Source organism: Nothoprocta perdicaria, unplaced genomic scaffold (genome assembly GCF_003342845.1).
Source record: "Nothoprocta perdicaria isolate Ctin4 unplaced genomic scaffold, notPer1 scaffold_30, whole genome shotgun sequence".
NCBI lineage: Eukaryota > Metazoa > Chordata > Aves > Tinamiformes > Tinamidae > Nothoprocta > Nothoprocta perdicaria.
The window spans coordinates 631,571-642,515 of record NW_020455533.1 but is presented as its reverse complement, the minus strand read 5'-3'; the positions used below and the strand labels follow the sequence as shown (position 1 = coordinate 642,515).

Genomic DNA, 10,945 nt, shown 5'->3' with positions numbered 1-10,945 from the left:
TCCAAACACATACACAATATCTCCAGCAACAGCTGATTTGATCCATGAACTTAGCAGTTCAGTGGGATTATGAAACTGCCTAAAAACTCTAAGCTGGGAGGTGGTTAAACTCCATTTCATCTCAGTACATTTCTATTTTTCCCTGCAGTAGGCAAAAATACAGAAGAATGGGAAGTTGGACAAAATCCCTGCATTCCTGTATGTCAAGAATGCAGGTCTGCTGGTTGAACCACAACATTGTCTGTTTTTGTCAAAACCACTAGTTCTGGTAAGATCTCAAGAATGCTCCATCAAACCCTCTGGGAGAGAACTAAGGTTGCACATGTGTTGCTGAGAACACAATACAACAGAGTTTGTTCTATGGCAATCAATGTCAAAATCAGCTGAAAAATCTTTGTAACCAGAAGGGATTTCCAAGAAGGAAACAAAGAAGATCTCATTTTGATCTTTACAATCAAGATGAGAATTGAACTGAAAACAAACAAAGCAGCCTAACATGGAATTCAGTAAGACAAAAAGCAGCAACATGCCTTTCCATAACTCAAATCATGAAATACGTTAAAACATTCTAACAATTAGTAATTTATTTGTAATTTATTATATTTATAATATAATTTATAATAAGTAATTTATTAATTGACTATTTTTCTTTTCTTTTTTGGTTTTTTTTTGTTTGTTTTTTTAAGATTCACTTATGATCCATAAGCATTTGCTCGCCTGCAGCAATGTATGAAGGCTACGTAAGACCACGCAGAGAAATGAGAAGGCAAAAGTCATAAAATGAAGTCCTGGACTCTGCTGTAGCCATTTCCCACTTGGAAGCTATTCACAAGGATAACAGTAAAAGATATACATTCCATAGAGTTCTGTATATCTGTACCTTTTAAGAATATTCAGATATAGTTATGGAAGTATAAAACACAAAAAGAGAGAGACTGACAGTCTTCAGGCTCAAAAAGCTAACTCCAATTTTCTGCCAGGATATAGCTTCCCCTCTTTTAATTGTGATTGGGTTTGTCAGTTTTTGATTATGCATCAAAATATTACATCCTATCCTACAGTGAAAATTATGCTATTGAGGAGCACAGATTACATTTAAATACCTCCAAAATTTTCCTGCCTTAAAACTTTGTGCATCTCTAAACATATTTCATGAAATGTAAAGACAAAACATGGAGTACAGCGAAAGTGTGTATTTCTAAATATGCATATAGATGTACTACACACTTAAGATTGGTTTAAAAAGAGCTAAAACATAGCAGAAATAAAAATAGATTTTAAGTAAAATATACATATATATATATACACACACTCACAAAAAAGACTAAATACAAACATGAACACCATGCAATTCCCGTAATAAACTGGATATGACAAGACATATCCTTCCTTGGGCTGCCACTAATTTCACCTCTCCATGTATTGGTTATGTGGAACTCTAAACAGCAAACACTATTTTCTCTTCATGCTATACTATAAGTGCAACATTCCCAGAAGTCCTCAAAATGGGGTTAATTTTGCTCTTATAGTTAAATTATAGCGCAACAGAAATATATCTAAGCAAAAATAAGCAAGTTTTGAAAAATCTAAGCCATGAAACAAAGAGGAGGAGTACAAAGAAATTTCTTTGGTGTAGAGGATACTATAGAAGAACTAGAAAGTGGAAGTCATTATGAAAGTCATAAAGACAACAAAAAGGTAGGAGTATATAGTTAGCATTTCTTCTGTCCATGTGAATTTTGGCCTGCATTGTATCAGGAAGGCAAATGATAGGATTTTTTAATTCTGTGTTTTACTGCCTTTCCGAATGCATCCTTCGTCGTCGATTGCACCATCTGGTTGGCAATTTGCCTGTATGTCCTTCCTGCTTTCTCAGAAACTGTGTGGATGTGCTTAGGAAAGAAACAGGAGACACTGCCACTCAAAGAGTTGCCTGCCTGCACCATTTTAATTGTCCTCCTGTTCTTGTCCTTTTTCGTATTTTTCACCATCATTTTGCTTATTTGTGAGCGCCTCTGTGGCCAGGTATTTTAATCACTTTCAGTAGTGGTGATTTCTAACGTTCATATTTCAAGTTGATTTTCAAAATGTACTTGAATATTTTTATGTATTCCCTCCATAAATGAAGTTTTTGGAGGTTCGTTTGTGATTTGTTTTTCCTCTCTCTCTTTTATTTAAGGTGCATAGCTCCATATTCTACCATATGTTGGTTTGTCCAGACACCTGCTCCTTCTCTATCTCCCATTTTTTAACTATTTGTAGGACAACATACTGATAATGCACCCAGAAAATTCATTTTCGAGATCTATTTATATCAGAAAAGATATTAGCCGAATGCTGGCACTGCTTCCACTACCAGCATCAACCTTTTATCCGTAAGATAACCAGGAGGTGCCATGGGAAACTGGGCACCATATTCCACCTCTCAGCAGTACCACCAAGCACAGTAGTGCTTTCTACAGCTTAGGACCTCACACCAGGACTTTGTGTACTTGAAATAAATCTGACAATTGAGAGCCTCTTTCCAGCAGACTCGGGACTAGTCCAGTTAATATTTTACCTTGGCTTAGGCTTGCCACATTAGAGGTAACAATATTTTCTGACAGAAGCAAAGATAAATGGACAATATCCATGACTCTTACCTGTTTAGAGTGCAAACAGTCGGGAGCAGCAGCAGAAGAGAGACAACAAACACATTTGTTGGCACCTACACGAATCATAAAGGACAAAAATCTTGTCTTTCAGCAGCTAGAGGACTGTTTTCTCCTCATGTTAGAGGACCTCATGTATGTATTTGCAAATATCCAAATGTACAGATTTTGCTGTACATTTGTGTTTTCTTTCCTAGCAACTGCACATCTAGAAAGATTTTTCCAATTAGCAAGAAGTTGTTTGAGGAATTATAGTTATAGTCATAAGATATCTTAGATAGGAGCTACATATTAATACAAGATTCGGATTCTGCAGAATCACACTTCAAATTATCACCCAAACCCAGGAGGGCTTCAATTTCCATTGGCATCTTAGCTAGCTCATTCCTAGAGAACTTCTCAGGTACCTAAAGATTTGATTCTGGTACAACTTTCAACATTCATACTACTGATATGAGAAACCTCATGAGGTTCAACAAGGGCAAGTGCAGGGTCCTGCACTTGGGAAGGAATAACCCTGGACACCAGTACAGATTAGGGGTGGACCTGCTGGAGAGCAGTTCCGCAGAGAGGGACCTGGGTGTCATGGTGGACGACAAGTTGACCATGAGGCAGCAGTGTGCCCTGGTGGCCAAGAAGGCCAACGGGATCCTGGGATGCATTAAGAAGAGCGTCTCCAGCAGGTCGAGGGAGGTGATCATCCCCCTCTACTCAGCCCTGGTGAGGCCACATCTGGAGTACTGCGTCCAGTTCTGGGCTCCCCAGTACAAGAGGGATGTGGAGCTGCTGGAGAGAGTCCAGCGCAGGGCTACCAGGATGATCAGAGGCCTGGAACATCTGCCCTATGAGCAAAGGCTGAGAGAGCTGGGCCTGTTCAGCCTGGAGAAGAGGAGGCTGAGGGGGGACCTGATCAGCGTATATAAATACCTCAAGGGAGGCAGTGAGGAGGAGGGGGGCGGCCTCTTTTCAGTGGTGGACAGTGATAGGACTAGAGGAAATGGCTTCAAACTGAAGCATCGGAAGTTCCACAGGAACTTAAGGAAGCATTTCTTCACTGTGCGGGTGACAAAGCACTGGAACAGGCTGCCCAGAGAGGTTGTGGAGTCTCCTTCTTTGGAGATCTTTAAAACCCGCTTGGATGCAGCCCTGTGCCACGTGCTCTAGGTGACCCTGTGTGAGCAGGGGGGTTGGACTCGATGACCTCTGAGATCCCTTCCAACCTTCGACATTCTATGATTCTATGGTATACCCTCAGTTCTTACATCCGACCTTAATCCTGTTAGGATTGCTAAATATTCCTCTATCTAGCATATTCATGTGTCATTGAATAAATGAGCTGGCAGTTCAACTGATAGAACTGAACTCAACCATCTCTCATTATGGGAGAATAAATTAAACATCAAAATACAGGGCAAAAAGTAACTATGACCATCTGCTCCACTGGTAGCCCAAGCCCAACCCTACCTCAGCAAAGGTAGCTCTTGTTATTTTATTTTCTCTCATTTCCTCATGAAGATTTCCCTGCCACACTTCTCCAATGGCTGGATCAGGCCCAGCCTCTTCCCATTTCTTCGCTATGCATGAATTAATTGGAGACCACAATGTTTGCTCAGGACTTCTCTAAACAGCTCTTTGCTCCCATAATGTCAATAATCCTAATAAATAGCACTTTTTAATGGGAAATTGGCTACTTTTGGTCATGCCAAAGTAGTGCAACCGGTAACAACCCATTTTTTTGAACACTGTTTAGTTATGTCTGTGGAAGCTTTTGCAGTATCAAAGGAATGGCAGTATTTTCGAGAGCATACTTTATATATTTACATATATCTAGAATATAAAATCAATGTGGAAGCACTTAAAAACATTCTAAGCACAGAACAACAGTTTTTACCATTAAAAATACAAGTATTTACCACAGTTAATATAATCCTGGTATCTTAAATACAACCATTATTCTGCATTCCAACTATTGAGATATACTGCAGTATCAAATATGCCAGAGCACTGTAACTGTTAGTAAATGATGACTTTTTAATGGGAAATCCTGAACATGTTAAAAATATGATACAGTTCCTAATCCTATGTAACTAGAGGTATCTTATGCATATCATGAAGATTTAGAAACCTCTGAAAGACAGATGTGCCAAGCAACACACTAAAAGCAAGCATATATTGAATTTATTTATTAATTTATACAGTGCCTATCTCAAAACAGAGTCTGGAATCCTGTACAGAATAAACAAAAATTAAATCAAACTGGGCTCTAAGCCAAGAGAAATCAGCCATATCAAATAAAGTGGGGAATAGTGAAAAAAAAACCTGTTCCAAAAAGATACATACTTGTCTCCAGATCCTATGCCACGATAGTGGACACATCACAACATCAAACCTAGAAAGAACCGAACAACAAATTTACAGGAAGGCTAAAATTATTGCAGAAAAATAAAAAGAGTAATTATGACAGAGTTCATTTACAACTACTGAAAGTCACAGCACAGAGGCAATTAGAGTGGGGGAAATACAAAGCGTGTGAATTTTGCATGAAGATCGAGTGTACACTGTCACAGGACATCTATAATACTTCAGCTCTGCCTATTGATCATATTCCATTTTGTTCTTCGTATTATGTAAATGATAGGAAAAGAGCCTAAATATCATGTGAGGGCTTTCTGGTGGGTGTTCCCTCAAATACACAAACTCTGATTCTATCACTGTCCTCCTTTCCATATTTTATTTATAACGCATCAGGGTTTTTAGTCCTTTTTAAAATTTTGATGACTTAGATGAATAATGATGAGGCAGCCGACTAAATACAGAGTTACTACTCAGAAATGCCTCTGAGATCTAGAGACAGAGGACAACAGAGAAGAAAATTCTATTTTAAATGGCACAAAGGCAGGCTACACAATTAAAATGTATTTAAGCCATGCATCCTCTTTGATTTCGTCTCTTTATTCATTATTATGTTATTTTATCCATATTGCTCCGGGCTAGCTTTAAACACCACTTTTTTTTTCTGACGTTACCCTTCCATGAAAGCCCACTAGCCGTGGTACTGTACACAGTTAACCTGTGAGGACATTTCTCAGCGTCTCCTCTACTCTCCAACTCTCATCTATAGCGTAGTTGGGTCAGCGTCCACCAAAACCACCCCCTCCTTATAAAACCCACAACAACTGCAGCAACAGGTTTAGGTTCCTTCACCATGAAAAAAAGGTTTCAAAGGATTTTTAAAGCCCAAATCCTGATTACAGAAAATATTAAATCTTTTTGGGCCTCACTTAATAGTTTTGATCTATTAAGTGATAGATCAAATAGTTTCGGTCTGTAAATAGAGGAAGTTTTACTGATTGTGAGTGGTAGCATACCATCAGCAGAAATGTCAGTGCTACTGATACCAAGCTCTAGAAAAAATGTAAACACAGCTGAGACATTAAAAAAAAATGGTTGTAAATGATGGACAATAATCAATAACACGTGATCTAACTCAATTAATTAATTTTGCATTGCATGCAATATTAATACACTGCAAAAAAATCTGGAAAAAACATAACAATGGCTTGAATATATAATTTTCAATGTATTTCCACTTAACTTACCATCCTGGAAAATGCTGGGTAAATTCTGTAATAATATAACCAGTTAAAGTAATCTCTTAAAAACATAATATAAGGGAACATGGCACGTCTGTTTTTTGTTCTTAATTATTATTATTATTATAAAAAAGATATTTCAAATTAGTATACAGGCTATTAAGTCAAAATCCTTGACACTTCTGCATAAAGCCATCACAATTAACATTACATCTGGTTTAAAATATTTATATCTTTCTAAATATTTATTTCAAACACCGAGTTTGCCTCATTAATTACATGTACATTCTCAGAAAAGGGAGCTGCCCTTCCTGCCTCTCTATGCGGGTATCTGCATATGCAGGAATGTAGAGAAATATTCATACACACACATAAACCCTTTTCCTATCAAAAAGCCAGCAGAATACGTTCACAAAATTCCTGTGATTAAAAACATTTCCTCTTTTACTAGGATTTCTTTATTGATTATAGATGATAGCTGAATCTCCGAATCAGCTTTATTAGAGATGGAGCTGTTCACATGTCTAATTTTAACACACTCTTTTCATTTGCCCTTTACTCTAAATAACTACACCAGATGAGGATACAATTTCCCCTCCGGGGTGTTTGCCTCCAGATGATTACTATTTTCTGAAAGTTCCAGCCAAAGCAGCTCATTCCAAAAAGACAGCAAAGAGAATACAGGATGTTTTGCCAGTGTTACTAAATTCTGGCAATTCATTCTTTCAAATGCTTTTGCACTCCCAGACTTAAGGACAAATACAAAAAACAGTAGCGGGGAGGCAAGACAGGAATGATGAAAGAAAGAAAGTACATGATGGAAAAGGTCAGAGGGACAACCCTCCTTCATAAAAATGATCTGCCGCAAAATAGACAAGTTTAAAACAAGGGAGAAAAAAATCCTAACCAAAGCAATTCTCAAGTCCTTAGGAGCAATGTAGGGAGCCATGGTACACAGCTTCAGCTCTCATCTACCACAATCAGAGGATCATTCCAATTGGAAGAGACCTTGGCAGATTTCTAGTCCAACCTCTTGCCCAAAGCAGAGTCAACCCAGAATTCAGATTAGGATGCACGAGGCTTTGTCCAGGTGGGTCTTGAAACCCTCAAAAATGCAGATTGCACTGTCTCTTATTGCTTAATTATCCTCTCAGAGACTGTTTTTTGCTTTATATCCAGCCAATTTTGTTTCAGTTTAAGCATTATCTATCAGTAGCCACCTCTTACATCTGAGTGGGTGCATAAAAAATCCCAGCACTGGACCAATTGCTGTGGACATATAAGAACATTAAAACTGGTTTGCTACAAAGACCTAAGAGTAGGAATTAAAGGAGATGCACTAAAGCACATCGAGAGCACTCTGGTAAACAGCGAGGATGGAAAATGGGGATGAGCATAAGAATTAGGACTATGAGACAAACTCTGTAGTTCATGAGTTCCAGAAACTTTGGGCTAGGTCTGTATTTCTTGATCACATAAAAACAAATAGCCTGAACACAGTATCTCAGCCTGAGGAGGAAAAATAGCAGAAACTTTGGACTTCATTGGATGTGTGCCACAATTTCGTGCATTAAAAATCAAAGATACTAACAGTTCCTCATTTCACAGAAATACTGTGAAGATAAATTAGTATTTGAGATGCTTGATGAACGCCACAGAAAAGTTCGTCAAGAATGATTAATGTCTTCAAAGCAGGATATGAATAGTGTATAGTAAATATGGCCTAAGATCACACCTTAACCAATGAAGGCAAAAATAATGAATAACTGTTCACCAATACCAATTTTATGTGCTAAAGGAGGCTTGGTCGCACAGGGGAAAAAAAAAAAAGCAGTAATCCTATTATGTAGTTAGCATTGCAGCAACAGAGATGAATTAAGGTCACTAACTTAATTCCCGCATTTTTTAACTTTTAAGATATTAGCTTTGTAACTTTAAAATGTTCTTTTAATACAATTTTTGGTGTGCAATAAAAAAGCACATACCTGTTTAACCGATTTCCATGCCAGAGAACAACTGATAAATTAGAAGCACACACAGTCATGAAAAGCCAACGGTGTGCCATCGAAGACGATTGCTGATATTTGCCATAGTTTATAGGTCTGCACTGCAGTTTATTAGCATTAATTTCCCACTGCGTAATTTTTTTTTTCAGGCTCTTTCTGAAGAGCCATTGTATCAAGTAACCTGAACCTCCTTTCATATGGGCTCTGTTCATTATTGAAAATGGGAACCATTTAACTGATGTGGATTGAAATCAATGGAATTTGCAAGTACAGCCCTATTTCAGAATGCATAAGCCACAACTCACCTCAGTACTTGCACATGTGAATAACTCCAGGCATTCCAACAGTCCTTTGGATATCACTGGGATAACCAATGTTCATCACACACGCCTGCAATGGCAAGTGAAAGATCACACTAGCTCATGGGAAAGCAGACAGGAACAACCAGGGATATGGTAAGCAGTGTATGTGTTTTAACTGTATGGACAATGTGAAGCAGGAGGCAGGGGTGCCTTAGAGAGCCTTGGTTAATGGTTGGGGAAATAGTCCAAGACCACATATTCAAGATACACATAAAGCCTATAGGAAGTTTCTCATTCTCTTTTCCTGCAAAGTTCAGCAAGAATTTTAATGCTCCCAGGACTTGCAGCTTAGAGGCACGCAGGGATCTTGCCTTTTAAGCAGTATATTCAGAATAACTCTCTATCAGAGAGATTGCACTACTGAACAAAGAGTGAGGCAGTGGTACAGAGGATCTGAGAGCTCCCCACTGTTTGTATTGTACAGAAAAATAGTGCACCATTTAACTCATGTTCTTTACCAGACAATATCATGCAAAAATGAGTTCTAGCTCATATATCACAGTATGTGTTAAAAAATGGCTGAATTCAGTTCAACCAATGATATAGCAAATGCAGAAATATATTACTGTATAAATGAGGGAACAAGTCTGCAAAACCTCATTTATGGGAACAAACCCACCAATAACTCATCTAAATTAAAGATACACACAAAAAAAAACCCACCAGAGCTAGGGTTTTAGGCTCATCATTTTTGAGAAAGATAAAGTTTGTATAAACATCCATTCTGGTTATTCATTAAAATCAAAGAGTACAGCTCTTAGGTTTTGACCATCAACATCCTGGCAGATAACTCTTTTTGCAAGGTAATAAAGCTCTTCAGAATTATACAATTGTTCTTGTGTATACCTCAGATTCTTAAAATTTGCAAAAGTTTTCTCTGTTTTAATTTACTACTTTTCTGGGTTTTATCAGCTGCTTTTAGTTTTTTGGCACATCTCCAAACTCATCTGGATAGTAGCATGAACCAAGCGATTCTGGCATCTAGAATTCTATCTTACAAACGCAAATACTTTTCTAACTGTGACAAAAGTTCAAGCTTTCAATATACAAATCTGTTCTCTCCTGTAGCACTTAAATACACAGAGAAATAACCTCTCTCTCACAGCACACACACATTGACCCAATGCATTTTGTTTGCTGTGTCACACTTAATCTCACTGTTTTAAAACCAATGTTTCCTATATACAGTGGTAAATGGAAATGGCCTCCAACAACCTCTCAAGAACACAATTATATTATACAATGATATCTGAGATTTAGTAAGACACGTATCACCTTGTTTATCCTTAAGTAACAGGGTATGATGAATGAGAAAACCTGATCCTTGCTAATGCCTTTCTGACCACCAAAATTCACTAAATGGATGATCATAATTGCTTCCTAGTGCTCCTGAAATACCATACTCAGAAAACTTTCCTCTTATAATCTGTATAGATAGTCCTGTTTAAAAATAACATCCATCTGCGTACGCTTCAGGCCTTACTTTAATGAAATTCTATCCTTATTGTAGATATGACCACACAGAAACCATGAAAGTGACATTATAGGCCAGGATTTTCACTTATGAATAATGCTATTTAAAGGAAAAGTTGATGTTTTGCTAAAGTAATCAACCTTGAACTTATTGATAGGTACAACATTGACCTCCCCTTTGCCTAGCCCCAGGGAATGCAAAACTATTTAGTCTTGCATAAGCTTTCACCGAAGTATTTTTTAAATGATTCAGAGTAATCGTAAACTTTACTTAGTACAGGACACATACTGTGTTTTGGCTTTTCACTAACAGACTTTATGTAGGGATCGGGGGAAAATATATATATATGTTTTCCCAATCTAAAATTGAAAATACATATTTTTAGATGAGATCCAAGTTAAAAGACATTACAAATATTAATTGGTTTAATCTGAGACAAGAGAAATCAATGACCTTCCTTGTTGTCCCCAATTCTAAGGAGATCTCCAGAGCCCAGTGTTAACTTACCAAAACAAACCTACCACACGCTGTAGTTTGCACTAGTGATGCACAGTCATAGAAGCACCAGTCTTGACGAGCATGGCTCATATGAGTAATTCCACCACGATGGTTGTTTTGCTCCTTAACCTGTTTTTCCTTGCAAGGGAAAAGCCTGCGACTCTTGCACGCCTTGAGCACACTTGGAACTGCAGCAATCCTGCATAATGAACACACGTTCTGTTGCCAAGGCTCTGAAAACATTTGGGCACAGGTGCTGGTTCCTTGTCAGCCTCCAGGGCCAATAAATGGAAGCTCTGCAATGTAAAATGAGACAATACATCCACAAAGTCATTACGTTTTCCCAGAACATGCTAAGCTC

The 10,945-nt window shown here is 37.9% G+C and overlaps 1 long non-coding RNA gene across 1 annotated transcript; it reads right to left on the bottom strand.

Annotated features, from left to right (window-relative positions):
• Positions 1–2,644: 2,644 nt before the first annotated feature.
• LOC112949821 lies at positions 2,645–10,731 on the bottom strand. The gene is made up of 4 exons (XR_003249891.1): positions 10,594–10,731; positions 8,556–8,640; positions 4,992–5,040; positions 2,645–2,707 (listed from the first exon to the last, which is right to left on the bottom strand). It is a non-coding gene; the product is annotated as an uncharacterized LOC112949821 (long non-coding RNA).
• Between the last annotated feature and the right edge of the window lie 214 nt (positions 10,732–10,945).